A 21,483-nucleotide genomic window follows, 5' to 3' on the forward strand; every position below is an offset into this window, starting at 1 on the left:
GTCTGATTCCCGGGAACTTGCATAACTCTCTAGAACATGACAAAATGAATAAGCATGGGTGTAACAGTATTTTACTTCTATTATGCCCAGAGATGTACTTCTATCAATGGTGGAAAGTAAGGAAAGTAAGGCCTCTCGTTAGCCGTGAAAGAGAGGCAAGATCACTGCATGGTTAAGAAATAGCAGAGAGACAGTAAATGGCAGAGTTGGGAAGTATTACAAGGGCCTGTGAAAGGACCTGTGGCAATCCCTGTATTCATAAAAGACCTAGAAAAAGAGGGAGTAGTAACATGAAAAAGCCCACTAATGAATCCACCTTACTCCTCCCAGTTCAGTCGGTGGCATTCAAATCCCTACCAGTCCTGGTGCTGGCGGATGGAGGGTCTATAGCTAAGGACATAGAAAGTGCTCCAGGCAAAGCTGCAGTCACCTGGGATGCACTTCAGAGACTGAGGGGCCACGTCCTCAGAGTGGACAGGAAGATGGGGGGGAGGTCATGGATGGTCTCCCTCTGAGCAGGGCTCTTACCTTTCTTCCTCTGGTCCTTTATGCCAGCCAGCAGAGCAATGATGGGTCCCAAGTGCGGAGTCCCAGTCTGCGCCTCTCAGCATTGCCTTGGCCGTAGTAATAACTGCAGCAATAGTCAGCAGAAAGAGGAGGGCTGAGAAAGTCAAGAAAGGTCAGAGTGGAGAACTCTAAACCTGCTTCTCTCAAATATGGCAGCAGTGGTAGAGCCCCAACCATGGCTGTGTGCTCTTTTGCCATACTGTTCCTGGGGAGAGATGAGGATCAGAAAGCTGGGAAGAGAGGATGTTTCAGGAGAAGCTTAGGGGGTGGAAGGAGAGTGTTAAATAGAGGAAAGTCAGGCTGCACAGACGGGTGGGGAAGGGTAAATGGCTTGACTGGGTAAAGAAAAATGGAGGAGGACAGTGGGAGCACAGCTGTGGGGATGAGGGAGAACCCATGCAACAGGGAGGGATTAAGAGGCAAAAGAATTGCTGTAGGGGGAAGAGAATACATACACACTATTTTTCTTCTAAGTACACAAAAAGACATCGTGAGAAGGAAGTAGGGGACAAGAATAGTGGCACCAAGGGGTAGGACAACTCTGCTCTGCTTCATAGGGACTTCAGACAACAGGTGAACATGCTGCACCAGGATGGCCTCATGTGGGTTCATGGCCCACAGAGTCCCTGCTAGATACACCTGGCTGTAGTCAGGGTGTTTAACATGCTGAAGGTGTCTGTCATCCCCTAACACAGGGTCAGGCACTGGAGAGAGCATGTTTGCAGGCAGCAGTTCCTGTAGGTGCTGCAGGCAACACAGCCTGCTCACAGAGCACCAAGCAGCAGCTGGGTCAGTCCTTTCCCCCTTTTGGCCACTGTTGGAGAGGATGATACTGTGCTAGACCCAGAATGGTCATTATTGTGGGACATGTTATGGGATAAGTGTTGGAAAGTGGTTGGATTTCAGTTGCACAGGAAAAAGCATGGGCTTGACAAAGAAATCAGTAGTTCTCTTCAGCTTTTGAAAGTCCAACAAGAGTCTTGCACTTGCATAACTGTTTCTAACAGCTACAGATTAAATTCCCTCTTATATTACACTATCATAAATTTTTCCTTAACATTTTCATCCTCTAACAATTCACATTGTAGTTTATCCTCAATTAAAGAGCAGGATTATCTTCCAGCTCTTTGTTGTAAGTCAGGACTTTGAATCCTGAAACTTCTGCACTGCTTTTCTTTGAAACTCTATCAATTTTGAATTATTCTGGTAATGTGACTAGAAACGAGTTATCGTAGTGCTAAGTACCTGCAATAAGTTCTGTTCTCATGCAATTATAAAGTAAATCAAATAAAATTTGCTTAGTGTCATTGCATGTTTAGATCTGTGCAGGAGAGATAAAACAGTCTCCTGCTTTGGAGAGATTAATTTACCTTGATGCCATGGAGCAAGCCTTTCATGCTCTGTCAGCTGCGTGAACTCATTAAAGTCAGCTTATAACTGCCACACTTTGACCACTAGACCACTGTGATAAGATAGGCTTCTGTATTTCTAATGAGTACCAAATTAAACAAACATTATTGTGTTGTGGATCCCAGGTCCTAATAGCAGCTGTACTGGGTCAAGCCAAAGGTCTGCTTAGCCAAGCATTCTGTCTCAAATACAGAACAAGAGCTAGAAAAGAGTTTAACAGCCAACTCCCCACCTGCTTCCCTTCTTCCTCTGCCTCTATTTGCCTCCAGAAGCTATGAACACAGACACTTCTTGAGCAAGATGTTGTTTCTGTGCTGTGCTCTTTGGTAACTCCTAATGGATATCTCCTTTGCGAACCTATCCAGCCTACATAATGTTTATCATCCAAAACAGCCTGTGGCAAATCACTCCTGACTGCTCATCTTACCTGCACTTTGTATGAAGAATCACCTCCTTTTTTTCGTTTTCAAGCTGGCTATGTCATTTGATTCTCCTCTTGCAATGGATGACAGTGGACAATCAATCTCATTCCATCACATAAAAGGGCCTTTTTAAAATTTTAGGAAATGCTTCTCACAACGCCATGCAGCTTTAAATCCACCGATATGTTGCACATGAGATAAAAATCCTTTTTTTTTTTTTCCCAAAACATTTTGGAAAAATACTTTGCAGTTTTGCTACAAAAGACAGTGACTTCCCAATATCAATCTGATCTCTTTAGTCTGCATAATAAAGGCCCATTTTCATCCCAGGGAGTTACTAAATTATCTTATTGATAATAGTATTTGAATAACTGCTTTTCTTTCACCTTGAGTACAAATGAAGGAACCACGGATGTACCTTAACTTCAGTTATATGTACTTTAAAAGTATTTATATGGAACCAGCTGAAATGAACCATTTGCTTTTTTTTTAAAAATGTTGCTCAATACCACTTGGTATTCACATGCATGAAGTAAAAAAGGACGGTTTTTCTTAACATGAAGCAAAATGTTCAATCTTAGAAACACAGAACAATTCAGACTATAAGGGACCTCAGGAGGTCATCTATTCTCACCTTCTGCAGAAACAACATTGGATTTAGACCAGGTTGCTCAGGGCTTTGCCCGGGTGGGTCTTGAAAACTTCCAAGGACAGAGACTGCACAGCCCCTCTCAGCAATGTGTTCCAATACTTGACTGTCCTTGTGGTGAATTTTTTTTCCTTACATCAAGTGGAAACTTCCCCTGTTTCAATTTATAACTCTTGTCATATGACCAAATGTTGAGTTGATGCATCCTGTAGTCTGCAGCATTAGATGATTATTAGATCTACCTATTAATTTCAGATATACACAACATGTTCTATTACAGTAGCTAGCAGAGCTCTATTTTAAAACTAAGATCATTTAATATCAAGTTGAAAAATATTCTAAATTCATAAAAAATCCACAAGCTGACTTTTGGGCTCATCATCAGAAGGCAAGTTTGTGATTGATTAAAGCACTGGAGTGAGAATGTCCCTAAGCATCATTCATTAATAAGAATACCAGGTTCTTCTGATTTTTCTGAATATAGCTGATGCCAAAACTCTGGTTCCAGTTCTCCCTAGCTGACATCAGTCACCTACATTTTATTTTCTATGACATATCAGTCATTGTCCTCTTGGAGCAGAAGTGGTTATTTGGGGTTAAGCTAGGAAATTCGGGCCACAACATCAGGAATTCAGCTAAAGGGAGTGAAATATGCATATTGAGCAAGATTATGGCTCTATTAAAAGCTAAGGAGTTTCCAGGTTCCCTTTCATGATACTCAGGTAACTCAAGGAAACATGCTGAGGTCCCTGAATACTGCACGTTTGAACCCCACAGTTGCATGAACGCATTGCTAGTGTTACCTGCTCTGTCTATGTCCTCTGGAAACACTTTTTAGATGATTTCTAGTAAGTTTCTTCTGCCTTGAGAAAGCAGTGATATATTTTAAAGTATGCAACTTTGCTATTTCCAGAATAAAATCGAACAACTGAATGTGAACATCCTTTCCACCTTATCCTTTTCCTTTCTTTTCATCCCTTTTCCTCACAGCTCAGCATTATTGATCACCCTGTCACTACCACCATCCAAACCTTCTTACATCCCCCCTGCCCCCTTTTACTAGTGGAAGTAATGGAGCCCCCTGCTCCATGCAGGTCTCTATGTTCCCCTGCACTTTTTCAACCCTTCATATGCTCTAACTTTTCACTAAAACATGCAATACGAATCTGGAACTAATACTAGAGACACTATATAAGAATTTCCAACTAAAAAAATCTTAAAATATGCTTTCCGTCAGCCACCGTTAGATCCAGTGTCTAGGAAGTTACAGAATCACAGTTGGATTTCAGGCTGCTGTGTACTCCAGTGGTCTATTTCCCTGTTTTTCCAAGGATTAAATATTTGAACTTGATGGTTTCAGAGGTCACAAGCTGCTGTTGTTTGGGGAAACTTAACTGAAGTGAGCTACAATACATAGAAAAGGCTGCTAATTATTACTTTTTCCTAAGTTTTTCATGGCCTGTACACTTTGATGGGACCTGCTGATATTCATATGAGGCTATTTGAGAAATTAGCCAAAGCAAATGATTTGGAGATTACTCTGATCTTTAAGACTGCAGAAGACAGGTAAAGGAAAACATCTTTTTCAAAGGGGATAATGATGACCTAGGGATGTTAAGAATTACCAGTCAGCCAAACTTCAATATCTGAGAAAAAATTAGATCACAACATTAGAAAATTTTTGAGTATCAGACAAAAAAATACAGAAGAATAGCAAGATATTTGGAAAGCAGTGATCTAAGAGAATGGGAGCTGGATCCAACTGAAGGAACTGGATTTGCTTGGTATAGAAATGATTAAGGAAGAACATTACTGTAGTCTTTCAAAATGAAAAAAAAATTTTTTTAATGCATACCAATTAATTGCATTCCATGTTCATCCATTTCAGGGCAAGCAGTAATCAGCTGGATTTATGCCAAGATAAATTTGAAGATGCATACTACACACAAAATCAACAGTTTTTAAAGACTGGTCAGGCAAAACCTTCTGTCAGAGCGATTTCCAAGAATACTTATTTTTCTTATCAGATCAGAAACTATGGAACAGATCATGTCACCTGATCCCTTTTAGCCTAGATTTCTGTGAAAACAGAAGCTGATTCAAAATGATAAGATTTTTAAAAATAAGTGAGAATCAAAAATTGTCATCACCTGATATCTTCTAAAGAGTACCATTATCAATCCTGTCTAGCCCACAGAAGGAATATATGGTAACCACTTGAATTAAAGATCTTGATTATTTACAAGCAGGGGATGGGCAGTTATACCCAAGGTAGTTAGGAAAGATGAGAACTTGCCCAGTGGTATTACCAATGACAGAACTGAATGTAACACACACACCTTGTCCCTGATCTAGAATTTTTTCAGCTGGATCACACAATCCACAGAAGTGAGGGGACCTACACACAAGGAAGGGTGGCAAAAGTTACATGGCATGTACAGAAGGTAGGCAAACCATCTACAAGATGGCAGCCCTTTCCAATATCAGTACTTTCCTGGACAGGATTAATACATATACAAGGTCTTTACCAAAATGAGAGCAATGACTGTTTTTCATGAAACATAGTGGAAAACCCTCATTATCAAGAAGTTTTTAATAACTGATCACCTGCAATGCCAAATAAATGTTGAATGGAACAGTAGATGTATTGTCACTAAAAGATTGTGTTGTATCTTTAACATAAACATTGATATTAAATGAAGCAGATCTCACATTTTGTGCACAGTGCAATTTATACTGCATAGAAAGTGATAGCAAATTTTAGACAAAGGAAGATTTTTAGCGCCTGCTCCCCCTGCAACAGATTGAGAGTTTTCCCTAAATTTCTATGTAACTAGCATCAGGCAATAAAATTCTATGAGTACCTGAAGGTTGTATAGCTCATAAAATAAGTAAGATTACACAAAGTTAAATCTATTGTTGAGGTAATTTCAAATACTGAAAAAGGAATTATTCATTTTCCTGGGTACTTGAAAGAATACAAACAATTTTAAATGGTATCCGCAATTCCTTTGAGAAAGATATCGAGCATAGCAGACAGTGTACAAGAATATTATTCAGTCTTACTGTATCAATATGCAGTATGATCTGACTGATGACTGCACACATGGATCAGCTAAGATTGTAACACTGCTGAGCAAGACAGATGGGAAAGTGACATTGAGAAGGCAATACTCCTGCTGCATAATAAATCCAAACTTCTCCTTCCAAAACATGCTGAACTCTCCTAGGAGTAAGAAAAATGGTAATTATCTTCAGTTAAAACTTTTTTTTTTCCCCCAAATACAGTCAGTTTTTAGAAGCATGTTCATGCTGAAAACATCTTTTTGTGGAATCCAGCAGATATCTTCAAAACAATTTCACCTTATTCTATTTTCCTTACAAATCTCATGTTTAAAGACATTCTACTGATTTATCTTTTAGATGCTAATCTCTGAATATATCCAATTACCTCACTCAGCTGAATATACTATTGCCCAAAAGATTTATATTTCAGGGACTGAGTTAAGCTTATCCCCTAAAATTCACAAAAATGCATGTGAAAGCAAAAATGAATGAATGTTTCCTAATCACTGTGTCTATTTACAGTTTTCTTTCACAACAGCTTTTACGATTACTGTAATATATTTAATTGAAACACAATCCTATTAGTTTGTTTCTTGCTTTGTTTTCCCTCTTCTTTTTCATTTCACCATGTCCTTATAATTTACATATGTAATGCTAGAATCCTTGAACTAAGATATCTTTGATAATCAATAATTAAAATAAATAAAACAATCATAACTTTCTCATTGCAAGTGTTTTGTTATTTGTCCCAAAATAGCAAAAGTGACAGTGCCTGGCACTGGCAGTAGTGAAAATATTCCCCCTGCCTCCCCATTCTTCAACATGCATGTATCTATCTGTGACTGTCAGCATTTGGTTTGTTTTAAAGCAGACACTTGAAGTCATTCTGTGTGCATGGATAACAGAACAGATAACAGTGTGATAACACTGTTACCACATAGCTGCGTGCACTTGAGGATGAGGGCGAGATCCTTTTGTAAAGCGTAGAAATGGGACAGAAGGAAAGCTGGATCTCTAACTGACCTTTAAGACTAAAAGCCTTAAAGTTTTAAATACAACTGCTGAATAGCCTGAGATTTCCTCGCTGATCATGCACTTTGCTTCTCCTCTCCCCAACGTGATATCTCGCTTCTGTATCCCCATCAAAGCTTTTTTCCAGCTTCAAGTCCACTGTCTTGTGCAACACCTCATGGCTGGTTATTACCCTTTTCTAGCACCTCTGGCAACCGCTGTTATTCTATTTGCCTTTTCTGCAACTACATACCCCAACCAGGGCAAGTGGAACATCACACATTCCTGGTAATCTTTACTATGACTTTTTCTAAAGAAACTGAAGTTCCCTGAATTCACTACCCAGGAACCTCTTGAAGTTTGTTCCTGGTTTGCATTGTAAGACCCAAAGCTTCTACCTGGAATCTCCTTAATAACAACTCTCCCACAAAATTCTAGAGAAGATGCAATTTTAGCATCTTCTGCCCAGTCTTCCCAGAAATGTTATTTTCTCAGCAAGCTTATAACTCACTGAGCTCCCAGGCCTCTTCCTAAATGAGCTTTTGCCAAGCAGAGCAATCTCTCCCCACTGAGGTCTCCCAGTTCCTTTTTCAAAGACTGCTTTGCAGGAGAATCTAAGATTTCAGTTACCTGCGTATCTCCAGGAGCAGAAGATAACAGGGTTAACGAGGCTCCTTGATTTTTCTGGCAATGTATAGGGTACATACCTCATCACAGGTTTCCCAATATCCAACTCTCCTTCTATATCTTCCTGCTGTTAGAAGCCTAGCAAGCATGACTTCTTGCTAGTCCTCTATATCCAGTCCTGTCTCTTCCTATCCTGGACTCAGGTTCTTCTGTGGTTTTCCAGAGTCTCCTGCTACACACTTATATCCCCTCTACTTCTGGCTTTGATGATGTGAAGCAGCAATCAGTTCCTACAGATGATAAAACATCTGTATGTGAGCATAACGCAGCTAGTAGCTATAGTAACAGAAAAGCATATTTTAAACAGAAACAAAACTAAAATAATCCAAGAGAAGTCTCTCCCATCTCCCCCTCCACCAAAATATTCAACAATATCCTCCCTACACGTCTTCATCTAATTGTTTCTCCCTGTAGCCCAAAACAGGGTGAGGTGGAATTAAAACTTTCTTTCACCTGGTTTAAGGAGAAAAATAATCATGCATAACAAAACTAGAAAGAAGAGAGATTTTTTCCAAAAGAAGAGAAAAAATAAATCTGCAAGTTACAAATCTGATATTGGTGAAATTTTCCCAATTCTTGCTGAATTTCTGATACAGGCTTTGCCACAGGAGTTTCTCTGCAGGCCGTGAAACAAATTTCCATCGTTTCCCCTTTATTATGTTGTTCTCTCAGTAATGTTCACTTCCCACAATAAAAAGCAGCAGGACTAAAGCTTGGAAGTCAGTTCAATCTCAAATGTCATGAAACACAAGCAATATTTAGGTAAGTCAAAGGCTGAAGGCTGGATACTTACTCTTCTTCCTCAGAAAATGGAGTGGAATGCAGAAGCATGGCTTCAGCTTTTGGGTTTCAAAGGGGCCTTCAAGGTAGCACTGCCAAACGAGGCCTCACACCGGTATCGCTGCCTGGCTGCATCGCTGGCTGTGGCACCCTGCTCGGGAGCCGGCCCTGATGCGAGCAGTGCAGCCTCACGGGGCTCGCATGCAACCCACGGCTGCCATAAAACTCCCAGCCTCCAGCGGCTCCCCACTACCTGCCCAGGTACAGATCCACAGAGCAAGGCAAGTACTGTGAGCAGTCACTTGAGATTGGGCATTTCCCCAGTGCAGTGCCACCTAAAGACAGTAGCTTGGATCCCAAAGCAGTAAGGCCATTTGCTAGTGCTTATGACCCAGCTTGCTATCGCACGGACCTGGATTGTATATTCTAAACATTTAAAATAGTGTGGGTAAGTTTTAAAACACAAATACAAGAAGAAGAACTTTGTGCAGTGTCTTAAGAAGTAGTCTTGAATTTGACTGGACTGAGATAGGGTATTAAAGAAAAAAAATGCTTTTTTCCACTTTCATATATTCTTCATTCCTCTAAAATCTACGTAGGTGGACTTCCATATAATGGACCAAAATAGACTCAGTGCCTCAGCTTGCTTTACCACTGAACAGGTCAGCAGGGTGCAAAACACTGCTCTGTAATTTAACGCATTTATACATGCTTCACACCTTTTCATTCCCTCTTTTTAAAATATACATGTTGAAATAGATAAACAATACAGTTAATTTAATAGACTTGTACAAAAAAAGATGTCCAGTGAACTCCTCCGTTATTTTATTTGAACTAAGAGACATGAAACATTCTTCTTCATTTACTATAGTATTACCTTTCAACAGGTTATTCTTTTTTATTTGATACTCTCTGAGGGACTAAGACTTTTGCCGATATCTCTTAAACATATACAAATATATAAAAACATTTGTATATACTGCTTTCAATAAAACCCTGCTGAAATAGATTTATACATATTTTTAAATCAGTGAAATAAGTTACGATGCAATTAAGGAGAGAGAATTATATTTTTCAATGAATTATATTCTGATATTTATTAAACTGGAATATTGTTGTACCTGATTCAGTTTTATACTTTGACATCTCTCCATTGTTGTTGATTAATGGTTAAAACTCTCTGAGAGTCTAAAATGGTGTTGTAAATAACTTGTATTATTTAGATATGTAATGGATGTGACCTCTACTAACGATGAATTATATCCCGATTCTTAATTACATAGTCTTCTGAAATCTAATTTAAATAGTAGCTAAACAGATTAAATACAGAAGAGAACAAACACAAGGCAGTTGGTAAAATGATAAATTTAGGTTTTAGGCTCAGCACTGTGGAGTTTTTCCACAGATTGTTTTGTAAAGTATCATCTTTCTCAGTATCTTATTAGATCATTGTAACCTGAATTTACATATTGATTCATTCAGCTTTGGTGTCAATCATAATGTGAAAATCTAATAAAAAACAACTCTAATTGTTCTTCAGAGACTTAGCAATAATCAATCCCACATTTCAGTCAAGCAGATGTCTTTCACATGTTCTGTTTTTCAAACATAACTATTGTACATTTTTGGGGGCACTGCACACTTTTCAAATCAGCATTTTATTCACTGAAACGTTGATGGCTGGCTTAACAACATATCACGTAGGGGTTACACTTGATAAAATTAGAACTGTATTCTGTCAACAACAATTATGTGGGTGTTTTGCACATTTCCTGTCAGAGCCAACCCATGGCAACAGCGTAAAAGCAGTACTCATTTTTTAAATACATAAATGAATCGTTACAAGACATGTCTCTGGCTTAGGTTTGGCAAATGCAGAGTGAAAACACAGACTTTTTAAGAAACTACCACAACTACTCCTGTCTTCTCTTCTGTGATATGCAAATCTGTAGGGAATGTGTAATTCCCAAGTGGAAGGTGCAGCTTTGCTGTGGTACTAACAGTGGTGGCCTGAAGCATTTCCAGAGAAAGAAAAAAAGCTGGCATTTCTCCTGCAGGCCACCTTTTCCAGATACTGATGACTTTCCCAAGAAATGCCATGGCCAAAGGTCATTATTCCAATTAACCACGCTTTTGGGGTGGTTGTTGCTAAAGCAAACCAAATTGAATAAAATTATGTAAAAAAATCCACTTTTTATCATACTTCCTTCTAGAGTGCTAAAAAACACTTATGTTAATGATGAGATTGTCATATAGGCTCTCGAAAAGAATTAAAATTTAGTACAGTGGGAAATTAGCTCAACTTGTAGTTATTTTGAGAATATTTATTTTTTCTAAGATTATTTTGTTTGTGAATCAGGATCAAGAAAAACAGGTATTCCACAGTCCGTAAAGCAGTTCTAAGATGAATTAAGATATTGCAGGCTTTTACCCACTGCTCTGTGAGCATTTAAGTTCAGCTCTAATAGGACCTGGTGGAAGGAGCAAGTGTACCTCCAATTCAGTCATTCAAATCTTGGCTTCACTGATAAGACTAGCAAAAAGGATACCATTATGGTTATTTTTTCCTTAATATGAGCACTCAACTAAACTAGTTTAATTTAAGCTGATGCTAATGTAATGAAAAACATCTGGTAATTAATAAAGTGAATCAGATTCAGGCTCAATATTTAGGAGAAACAGTTTCATAATTACCATATGTCCCCAGAAGCATCTTTTTTTTTTTTTTTTTTTTTGGTTTTAACATTCTATAGAGATTTAAAGAGTAAAAAGTAGCACCTAAGTGCAAGACTTGTAGAATTTAAGATATGTCTGTAACAGCATTCAGTGTACAACTGTTCTGTGCTAGGGGAAAGAAATACGACTCAAGAAAACGAGACATATAATAGGCTGTATACTGTTATATTGACAAAAGCCAGTTTGCGCAACTCGGATGCACAGAACGTCAAGAGTGAATCTTACGTTAGCCACATATCAATTGTCTTTTGTACTGTCACATGAATGTAGAGGAAATCCCGACTGTTTGCTATCAGCATCTGATTAACCACTGAATTCTAACCATAGTTTTGAAACAAAGAACAATTTTATTTGATGCCAACCATTGTCTGCAGCAGTCTGTAGCCAGTTTTCATTAGCAGAGGATGAATCTGAATTCTGATAAGATGTGGGGACGCAATGTTAACTTAAGCTAAATGAATATTCAAATAGGAAAGTGAAAATAGGTGTCAAGGACTTGCTGCACTTAAGTACTTGGTTACATGAAAACTGTACACCATTTGACAAAGCAACACTGGTTTCTAATGATTACTTCCCCCATATAATTTATTCATCTATTCCACAGTAGTGTTTCTGAGCTTAATGAGTATTTGTAAAGCTCTGGACGAAATGCACTCTCTAAATGCAAAACATTATACCATTTACAGCGAATGAAGTAGAGTAGATTACTGGTTCAAGAAAGCCACCAAAGCCCATCAGCATGTGCATTTGAAGAGATATATTACTTCATGGGCTGTGAAAGCCTTCTGTTAATATCCTACCCAGTTAAAAGGCTATGTGTGCTTCCCACTGAGTCCCCTCAAGAGTGCAGGGAGAAAGGAAAACCCATGTAATTTTGTTTCTTCTCCTATTTTCACCTTTGCTAGAGGACGCTCCCATATCACATCTCAAAGAGTGAATAAACAATATTAAACAGGAATATTGCTCCCTTTGGAAACAGCTTTTCTGCATTCCTAAAATACAGTAGCTGCCTTACTGACATGGTCCAAATCTCTTCTCTATGTTCTGTGAATTTGAGCACTTTTACCACCATCGATAACACTGAAAAGAGAGTGCTGGAATACCAGGAGAGTTGAGCACTTTCTGCACACCACTACCACCTTGGCATCCTGTTGAGTCCACTATTGTTCCTTACACAGCCAGGTTTCACCTTGGAAGACCAGCTTCCTGAAATACGTATTTCTGAAAGTATACAACATACAACATGCTTCCATCAGCAGAAGTGGCAAACAAGATGATCTCATGTTTCCATGTGGGATTTGCATGATGATGTGATTCTCTTGTCCATTGTTGCAATACCGCTGCATCTATGAAAGATGCTGTATATGCCTTTTTAACTAGTTAAACGTCTATTTGAGAAACTGAGATTTCCAAATAATTGGAAATCATTGGTGATTTTCTTCAACTCTAAATTTTTCATTTCCTTTACACTATATTTGCACTGTATTTTATCCAGTGATAAAAACTGATTTAATATTAGTGATGGTGATGAATAGTTCCACCAATTCTAGAGGAAGACTAACTAAGACTTTATAAGACCAGGTTTTAGAATGAAGAAAGAAACGTCAGGTACAATAAATATTGCAGAATTTCTATCCCATTTTAATCAACTGTTGCCCAAGCATTTTATTTCTACATTATGGGTATCTTTCCTGTGAATAATAAGTGAAAATTCGGGAAAGGCAGAATATTGGCTTTTAAGATCTTGTACTTTTCTGTTCATTAACTTGTCTTTCTCAAATCTGTAAATGGTGGCTATTTCTATAGTTGCTCTGACTTTCCCCATACATGACTTCTACTGCATACTGGGACATAAGAGAATTTACAGTTTAACTTTTATGCATCTATGCCAATGTTCCAACAAGAAGTAAAGCTGTCAGTAGTTCATGGCAGCCTCATGGACAGAGAAGGATATAAAATATCACTATTTTTATGAGATAGCCAACTTTAAAGTTAAATGTCATTTTTCCACATGAGCTAAGCATAGTAAGTAATCTGGCTAAAATGTAATGTAATTATCAGGGGTCAGTGTGGAGATTGCATTCTGTTTGAAAGAGAAAGAAAAAGAAAAATTGCCCATGAGAAAGATGACTGGAATTCAAGATTATACCAACTTCCTTGGCACTACTGTATATGGAGATAATATTTACAGAAACCACCATCTGTCAGAGAGAGAGATTCAGTTAATTAAAATGTGCTGTAGCCTAAGATTACCTTTTAGTAATTCCAGTTTGCAAGAAGGTCATGTCTAATGATTTTCTCCTGGAGTTACTAGTTTTTGCATTTGGACCATTAAAGATTTTGATTCCTGTTCTACTTCATAAGTTACTCAGATGCTTGCAAACACAAGTGCCAATTCATGGATCTTTCAGCGTTCATTTTAAGTTTTTGCCCCAACTGATTCTCTTTTTCTGAGGGGAAAACAGCTGCACATGGAACATCAGAAATAATTAATTTTTCATCCATCGAGAAAAAAAGCCATGCAACCAGATAACCAGTATACTCCAGCATTCCAAATACCTAGGATAAGTTACTGTAAATAGCCCGATACTGCTCTCAGTTGCATCATTGTTACTCTACCACAGCTGTGACAAAGATAAAATTTCCTGTGAATACTTTATGTTAAATTACACTGTAAATACAAATTAAAGTATGTATGACTTATTTTCAGAAAATCATGTATTCAAAGTATTCTGGATAACTGAAAACATTGAAAATAAAAAAACCCTACTTCGCTTCAATTTGTTGGGGGCTCCTGATCTCTGTGAACAAAATGTGTTAATTCCTGTCTTTTAAAATATTTTGAAAGCATCCAGAAATGGTGGAGAGCACTAAAGTGATTCGATGGATAAACAGAGAGACAAACATATGCAACCAGTTAAGCTGCTTAATTAAAAGGTAGTGGTTTGGCATGAGTCTGTTCAGAATATGTCTCTCTAATATTACTAGTAGAAATAGTACATAGCACATTCCAACCATAAGTCTCAAGCTCTTCTAATTAATATTAATTAATCGCATTACTGACTTGAGTTCATAAAGGGATAGACCTGAAGGGAATTAACCAACTAAACAGGTAGTCAGTGCTGGCAACAAAAACCACCAACCAAGCAGAAAGCCCAAGTTTCCCCGAAGTTCTTTTCAGGCTGACTTAACCAAGCTAACATTCAGTTAATCTCATCAGCTGTACATAAAGCATGATTAGTCCACCTAAATTATTGTTAGGACATCCAAAGTTACAACTAGTCCGGGAGACACTTAGGTACATGCCTAACTTCACACAGATTCAAGTGAATGAGGCTGCTCCCCCGGTAACATAAGGTACACACATAGATGCTTATAGCATTAGGGTCTCTCAGTTGTCTCCCTCGTGAAAAGATATAACAGGAGCCTGACTGACTTCCCTTCTCCTGCTTATCAGCATGAAAGCTATGCAGTACACCTTCCAAAACATTCGGCCGTGGGTGGCAGAAGTGTTCAGATGCCCGGAGCAGGAGAATTTGGAACTTCGCATGTATTTTGCACATCTCAAAGATAACTCAGTTAAATTCCTCTGTAGTTTAGGCTTCGCTAGCATCTACGGTGGCTAAAAGGGTCTTGCGGCATCACTGTGCGCTGTGGTTCTGTGGCCAGTGTTCATTCTTGTAGATGTTTTAAAAGATGAAGACTTTAATTCAGACACAAGTTTAGCAGTCCCTAGTGATCAATGCAATATATGTTGGCACTACAAGTGTAAATATTTGTAATCATGTCTCATGAGGGGTGTCTCCTGACCTGAGAGCAAAGAGCATGTACATAGTCAAAAACGAGGAAAGGGCATTTCTCAGACAGGTAACAGGGAATAGAACAAGAAATGTGGCTCCTACCTAACACAATGGGGATTGACACATATTCTCAACATTGAATCTTGCTAGTTTTACATGTCCTAAATTTGTTTCACAAATTGAGAATCTTCTTGTTCTGACTTTTGCCAAGCAGGAACTTCATTCCCAGCACCTTATCCGAGCTCCTGCAGGGAAGTGTCTCAGGGAAAGCAGCTGTCATCTAGAGGCAGCAAATCTGCCTGAAAACTGTTTGGTCAACTTCCTGCTTTCCCGTTCCCTGAAGCAATGAGCACTGAAACACTCCTTCAAGGAACCGGAAAAATCAGATGCCTAACAAAGGCCACAGTCAATTTTGCTAGAAAATTTTAAGCTTAAGGGAGCTTAATTTTTCTAAGGCTTTGTCCACACAAAAAAAGTATCAATGTTACCAAATTGGATTAGCAATTTATTTGGTGAGGTGCTATCCTCATCCTATGGGAACATGTCAGATAATTAAGGATGTGTGAAACAAGGGGGTGCACTGTTTTGACCAAGAGCAAAGGCACGTGACTGAATAGGATCACGTTACCATAGCAAAGCAATCTGCAGTTGAGGCAAGCTAAGAGCACCTAGTTACAGCTCGTTGCCAATCCCATTTGGTCAAGTGCCCACGCCAGCAACACAGGAATGGGAAAAAGAAATGGGGGTTTGTATGTCTTCCCCACTCTACCTGCAAGAGAAAAAAATTGCTGATCCTCCCCCTGGCTCCTTGTATGGCATTCCCCTCTCCCTGCAGGTGACCTGAGGCACTCAAATGGTTCTCCCTTCTTTCCACCTGCCTTCAGACCAGACCCGTACCTTAAAGCAGCTTCCAAAGCAATGCAGTTACAATGGTACAATTGTTATCTGTAGATAAGACTGCGTCCATTCTACAAAGCTTTGACGATACAGTGCATCGGGTAGGAATGTCAAAAAAACCCCACACCTTAACTCACACAGCTATGCCAGCAAAATTACTGGTGGAGGCACAGCTGTTCTAATAATATAAAATATTTTTGTTGGCTTACTTTGTGTCTTTCAGGAGAGTGGGGAAATAAGCTCAGCAGAAAAGCTTCTGTCCATCACATGCTGCATCTTTAGAATAGGACTCTGCTATCCTGGGCACAGCAGCACAGACAAAATCTAATAATACTTTTAAGTGTGAGATATGCAGATTTTAAGACAGCCTTCTAGTGGGAGTAACTGCAACTCTTTTTAAGATACAGCTTAACAGATATAGGAAAGGGACTGAATGCTGTTGTACCTGTGATAGCGGTAGGCTGGATCCAATAACCCAAGAGGTCCTATATTTCAAAGCAAAGGAGGAAAAGAAAGCAGTGAAATGCTGCAAGAAAATAAGAGTCAAGCCTCAGAAAGAAGCCAGAAAGAACCTCAAAAAGTTAGAAAGTAGCTAGTTACACAAGAACTAACACACATCCTTCTGTGTGATTTCCATGATTTGACTGCCAGCAGTGCCAGGGCAGTTACTGCCATGTAACACCACCTTTGCCACAGGGGATAAGAAAATGCTACCAAAAAAAAAAAAAAAGAAAGAAAAAAAAAAAAAACAAACAAACAGATAAAAGCAACCCTTCCCCATTCCCACTCCACTTCCCAGACACATAGCAATCTTGGACAAAAGAGGGAAAAGGGAGGTGATAGTTTCAGGAATAGGAGTCCATGGCAGTTCATCAAGAACTCCTAGCAGCAGGAGACCAAGCCAGTTGTTAATTGTGGCACCGTAGTGACCACAGACCTTAATTGCAGTCCAGGTCCCCCTGACAATGTGCCGTGCAAACATGTGCTGAGAGATCATTCCTATTCAGAAGAACATATGCCTTTAAAAAGACAATTTAGACAAAAAGCAAGAAAAGAGACAGGAAGTACCTTATCCAAAGTCACAGACAATTTCAGAAGCAAAGCCAGTCTCCTGAGTGTAAGGCCAGTGCCCTGTCTACTAGACACCTCCTCGTCTCGCTTCCCTTGCTTCTGCCTCCAGTTCTTCAAATCACAACCCACTGGGGGCCAGCGGAAGTCTGTTTCAACAGCGCTTGGGTGGGTATCAGGACCCGGGGTAGAAATGGGACAATGCAGAACCTGTAAATCAAGGAGCAATATATGGGTTCTTCTGCAGAGGGCATAACGTCAACCCGATCTTTGTACAGAGTGGGATTTGGCAGATTCCCACAAAGAGTTATACAGTATTTGCTGTGCTATAGCTGTATCCCACAGGCCTGGAGGTGGAAAAGGAAAGAGAACAATGGATTCATTCTAAGATACAAAAGTTTCCCACATCCTAAAAACCTGCTGGGATGTTTGGGAAATTCTGCAAATTGGTGAGAAGTTTCCCACTGTGAAACAGGCAAAATTTCTGTTTTTTCCACTGAAAAGGGAATCCACCTCCCCACTGGCCTTCTGCAACTTGCCATATCATTTCTGCTGAACAATATTTCCAATCTCGAGTTGAAAAGAATTAGGTGCAATTTTTATAGCTGCATTAAGACCACCTACAATTGCTAGCATCTCTGACGTGGGATAACACTATTCCTATGTGGGTAGGAGAGAAATTTAGCTATAAAAGAATGGTTACAGTGTGGACTGTTTATCAAGTTTGTTTGTGCATTACCAAAATTGCTTTGCAAAACACTGATTTACATCTGGTGGCATTTTTAATCTAACGGTTTCATTGATATAGATATTTAGTATACCCCAGCCAAAAAACCACCACACAGCATTAACATGCAAGGCAAACAGCAAAGGACCAATTCAAATCCCCTTGGAATTTCCTTAGGAATCAAAAGCCACTTAGAGTAAACATTTGCCAGCTCAACAATTTGAAATGTCTTATACACATCTCCCTAATAGCTTCTGTAATAACTGACAGAGCACAATACTAAGAAAAGATGCCAGCACATCACAAATACAAGGCTGTTGAGAGGATTAAGAATAATCCTGTCTCACCAATGAATAAAGAAAATAAGAAATGGAACTGCATTGTGTTGAATAGCACCAAGTCAAAGATACATTTATGACAAGCTTTAGAGGGTTTTTTTGCTCTCCATAGAGTTTTACAGAGAAGGTCATGCAAGAATTCAGAAAAAACTGGCATTGCTACTGAGGAATGCCAGGGAAAGTAGGAAATAATCTTTAATTAATTTGTTGGGAACTTTCATTTGGCTGAGACAGTCTGCCAAATAAAGACAGAACAGTAGCTTTTTTTTTATTAAGCTGATAAAAATCAACCAAAAGTGAAGAAATCCCATAGTTAAAAAGCATTGGAACAATGGATTTTTACTAGGAGACGTAATAGAAATCCACAGGGAATACTGGCAACACTCATCAGGTTTTTATCCTGAAATCAAAGGTATTTCTGACAGAAATTTAAAAAAGAAGAAAGACTCTTAGCATTTTTTGCTCTTCTAGACCTTGCTTCAATATGTGATCACTTGTAAAATACAAGTAGATTCAAGCAAATTAATTAATTCTAAGAATTCAAAGAACAATACTTTGTATTTTCTGATCAGTAATATTGTCATTTTAATTCCATTTCCAATTGCCACCTCCATCTCCCACCAGCTTGTACAGGTATCAGATATTATCATTTGTAAAATGCTGCAAGAACTTGAGATAATAGGCAGCTCCTAAATGTAATGGGTTATTTTAGTGAAACTGGGACAAACCACTAGTTTCAGACATAATTGGCTACAACTGAAAAACTGGAGCATCCATAGAAAACTGGGACATGGTACGTGTGAGGTGCTAATATTTGCCCTAACGTGGTAGATTTGTCTCTGCGCATAAGAGTTCATTCCTATATTTAGGTGTGCAAGTTTTAAAAGAGTGTTAAAGGAATTTCATCTTTACTTTTTGAAAATGTTTCCTGGGAATAGGAAGCAACTCAGCAAGTAAACGTGTTTGTTTTTCACATCCAGAAGCCAAAATTTAAATCTAGCTTAAGCCTAAAGGGAAACAAGTTGGGCAATTTCAGCATAATCCCTTCAGAAATGTATTCTCTTCACATTAACGCTGCTCAGCACAGTGGCAGCTCTGTACAGGAGAAGCCACACACTGAAACATAAGAGCTGCCACAGTTCAGGTTAAGGAGGACAGTCCTTTATTGGCAGCCTTCATAATAATATCCTATATAAATTCCATAAATAATCTTAACAGATTGATTGAACAGATCCTGTAAAGGAAACGTGGAAAACTTGCCTATGACCTGCCAGCATTAATCTTCGTTCTATCCTGTACTGGCATTTTTCCCAGTTTCCTATGCCCAGAAGTTCACAATTTCTGTTTTTAAAGGAACACACTGATCCTTACAGAGCACAGTGCAGAATGCCCGATTTGCTATTAGTTTCAATTTTTACATTCTCTTTGTGTAAATAGGTAAGTTTTGAAGTGCAGCTTCTAACAAGCCAATGGAAAGTGGGTTTTACATGGAAAAAAAAACTTGGCGTGCAGATCAGCTGACTGAAGAATGTGGATTTATTGCACCACTGGGCCTTATGGAGAGAGAATAGTATAAAAGAACGGTGTGCCATGAAGCTGAAGCTTATAGTCTAGCCTTTTTAATATGTATCACGCTGGTCAACAGCTTTTTATCGTGGGCTTTAAGCAGCTAGCGAGGAGCTGGTGTCCTAGTTGGTCACAAGACTGTAACCAGCCGCTCTGCCAACTCTTTGTCATGACAAACAGAAATTTTGCCTTCATGGGCACATTCTGTAGGGTTAGAGGACTCCTAGCACCTCTCCCTGACTGGGAAAGGGAGGGGTGGGACCAGAGCTGGGGAGATGAGAGTTGCTGTGCAGATGCAAGTTGCTGTGCAGATGCACTCAGAAACATAAAACACTGCATGCTGTGCGACATGGAGGATCAAGGCTTTCCATACCTCAGAATGGCTTTCCTAATCCCAAAAGCCACGACAGCAAAGCACTCCTAGGGTACACGCAGATCTGCTGGCAAAACAGAGTTCACGCTGGTATCAGAAAGCTTGTTTTCACTGAGAGGGAGGGTGGTTATCCAGATAACGGGTCAAGTTTGCCAGCATATCCGTCTCGCATGTGGACCTCTGCCATCGCTGCAGGAGTCCGTCAGAGATCATCCCTGTTCACCGTCCAGCCCAACACAAACTCACCGCCAAGACTCGTTACATCGGTCTGACCTGCCTGCACCTAAGAGGGGCAGGGAGTCCCAGAGCCGGGCGCTGGAAGGAGACCGGCACTAGCAGGCCTTGGAGTATTGCTGACTCCTCTGGTATACGCTGCAGGAGGGGGCAGGCAGACCGCAGCGTGTCTCCTTGAAACTCCCAGGAAAGGGAGCAGGGCTTGCCGAGTTGTGGTTGGCACGATCACTCTAGGCGAAGGGGCTATACCACTGCCAAATCCTAATCCAGTGGAAGAGACAATGTGGAGCCTGGGTTTGTTGTACATATATAAAAGTACAGGGATAATCGATGGTATGTTTAAATAATCCTACCTGTGACTATCCCAGAACATCTCTCCAGGATCTTACTTTCTACTTACTGGTGCTGGTGTTCAGCAAATTCATCTGTGCTTGTCAGACACCTTCTGAGGTGAATACATAGCTTCCAAACAAATCAGTTCCAAGGTTAGCAAAGGATACTGCCTGCTGTTCTTGCTTATCCAAGCCAATTTACTGAAATTAAGTCACTTTACCTGCTGGCATACATGACGTGCATTCACTGTATTCTCTAACAATCCATTATACTAGCCCCTGGGAAAGTTTTAAATGGCAGGAGAAAAGACTAGTACTTTTTAAAGCTTCTCTATGCAAAGCTCCCTTGCTGCAAGGCTGTTACCTTATAGTTGTAATATACAGCATTGACTTTATATACTGTGCCAATGGCGACACAAACTAATAGATATGCTAGGTCAAGTTTTGTACAATTTCAGCATAGCTACTATGAGCTTACTCTATTAAATTTGAGAGAAGAGTTTATCCCTCACTGATATTGTGAGAAAGTGAGGACAATGAGAGATGACCACTTAAAGGAAATACAACGCACCTTCTACGTACCGGAGGATCAAGAATATCTCTGTTTCTCACACTCTGAAGTTTTCCCTCTGATGCATGAATGTAATTCTCACCGATATCAGTGATGTGATCCATGCCCCAATTCCCATAATCCTGTCAAACTGCTCTCAGAGAAAAGGGACACAGAAAACAGACACCAATGAGAGAGACATGATTAAAGCAGGTATAACTTCCCACAAGAATAAGCCTTAAAATACATATGTTAGATGAATGGGAAGGG

General features: G+C 39.4%; 1 long non-coding RNA gene across 2 annotated transcripts; it reads right to left on the reverse strand.

Annotated features, from left to right (window-relative positions):
- Positions 1-1,565: 1,565 nt before the first annotated feature.
- LOC112985642 (uncharacterized) lies at positions 1,566-20,636 on the reverse strand. 2 transcript variants are annotated; one of them, XR_010389513.1, is made up of 5 exons: positions 20,098-20,636; positions 17,094-17,303; positions 7,833-8,042; positions 6,115-6,274; positions 1,566-3,261 (listed from the first exon to the last, which is right to left on the reverse strand). It is a non-coding gene; the product is annotated as an uncharacterized LOC112985642 (long non-coding RNA). The 2 variants fall into 2 exon arrangements; XR_003259792.2 differs by lacking the exon at positions 1,566-3,261 and having other exon boundaries at positions 4,862-6,274.
- Between the last annotated feature and the right edge of the window lie 847 nt (positions 20,637-21,483).

Source organism: Dromaius novaehollandiae, chromosome 5 (assembly GCF_036370855.1).
Source record: "Dromaius novaehollandiae isolate bDroNov1 chromosome 5, bDroNov1.hap1, whole genome shotgun sequence".
Classification (NCBI taxonomy): Eukaryota; Metazoa; Chordata; class Aves; order Casuariiformes; family Dromaiidae; genus Dromaius; species Dromaius novaehollandiae.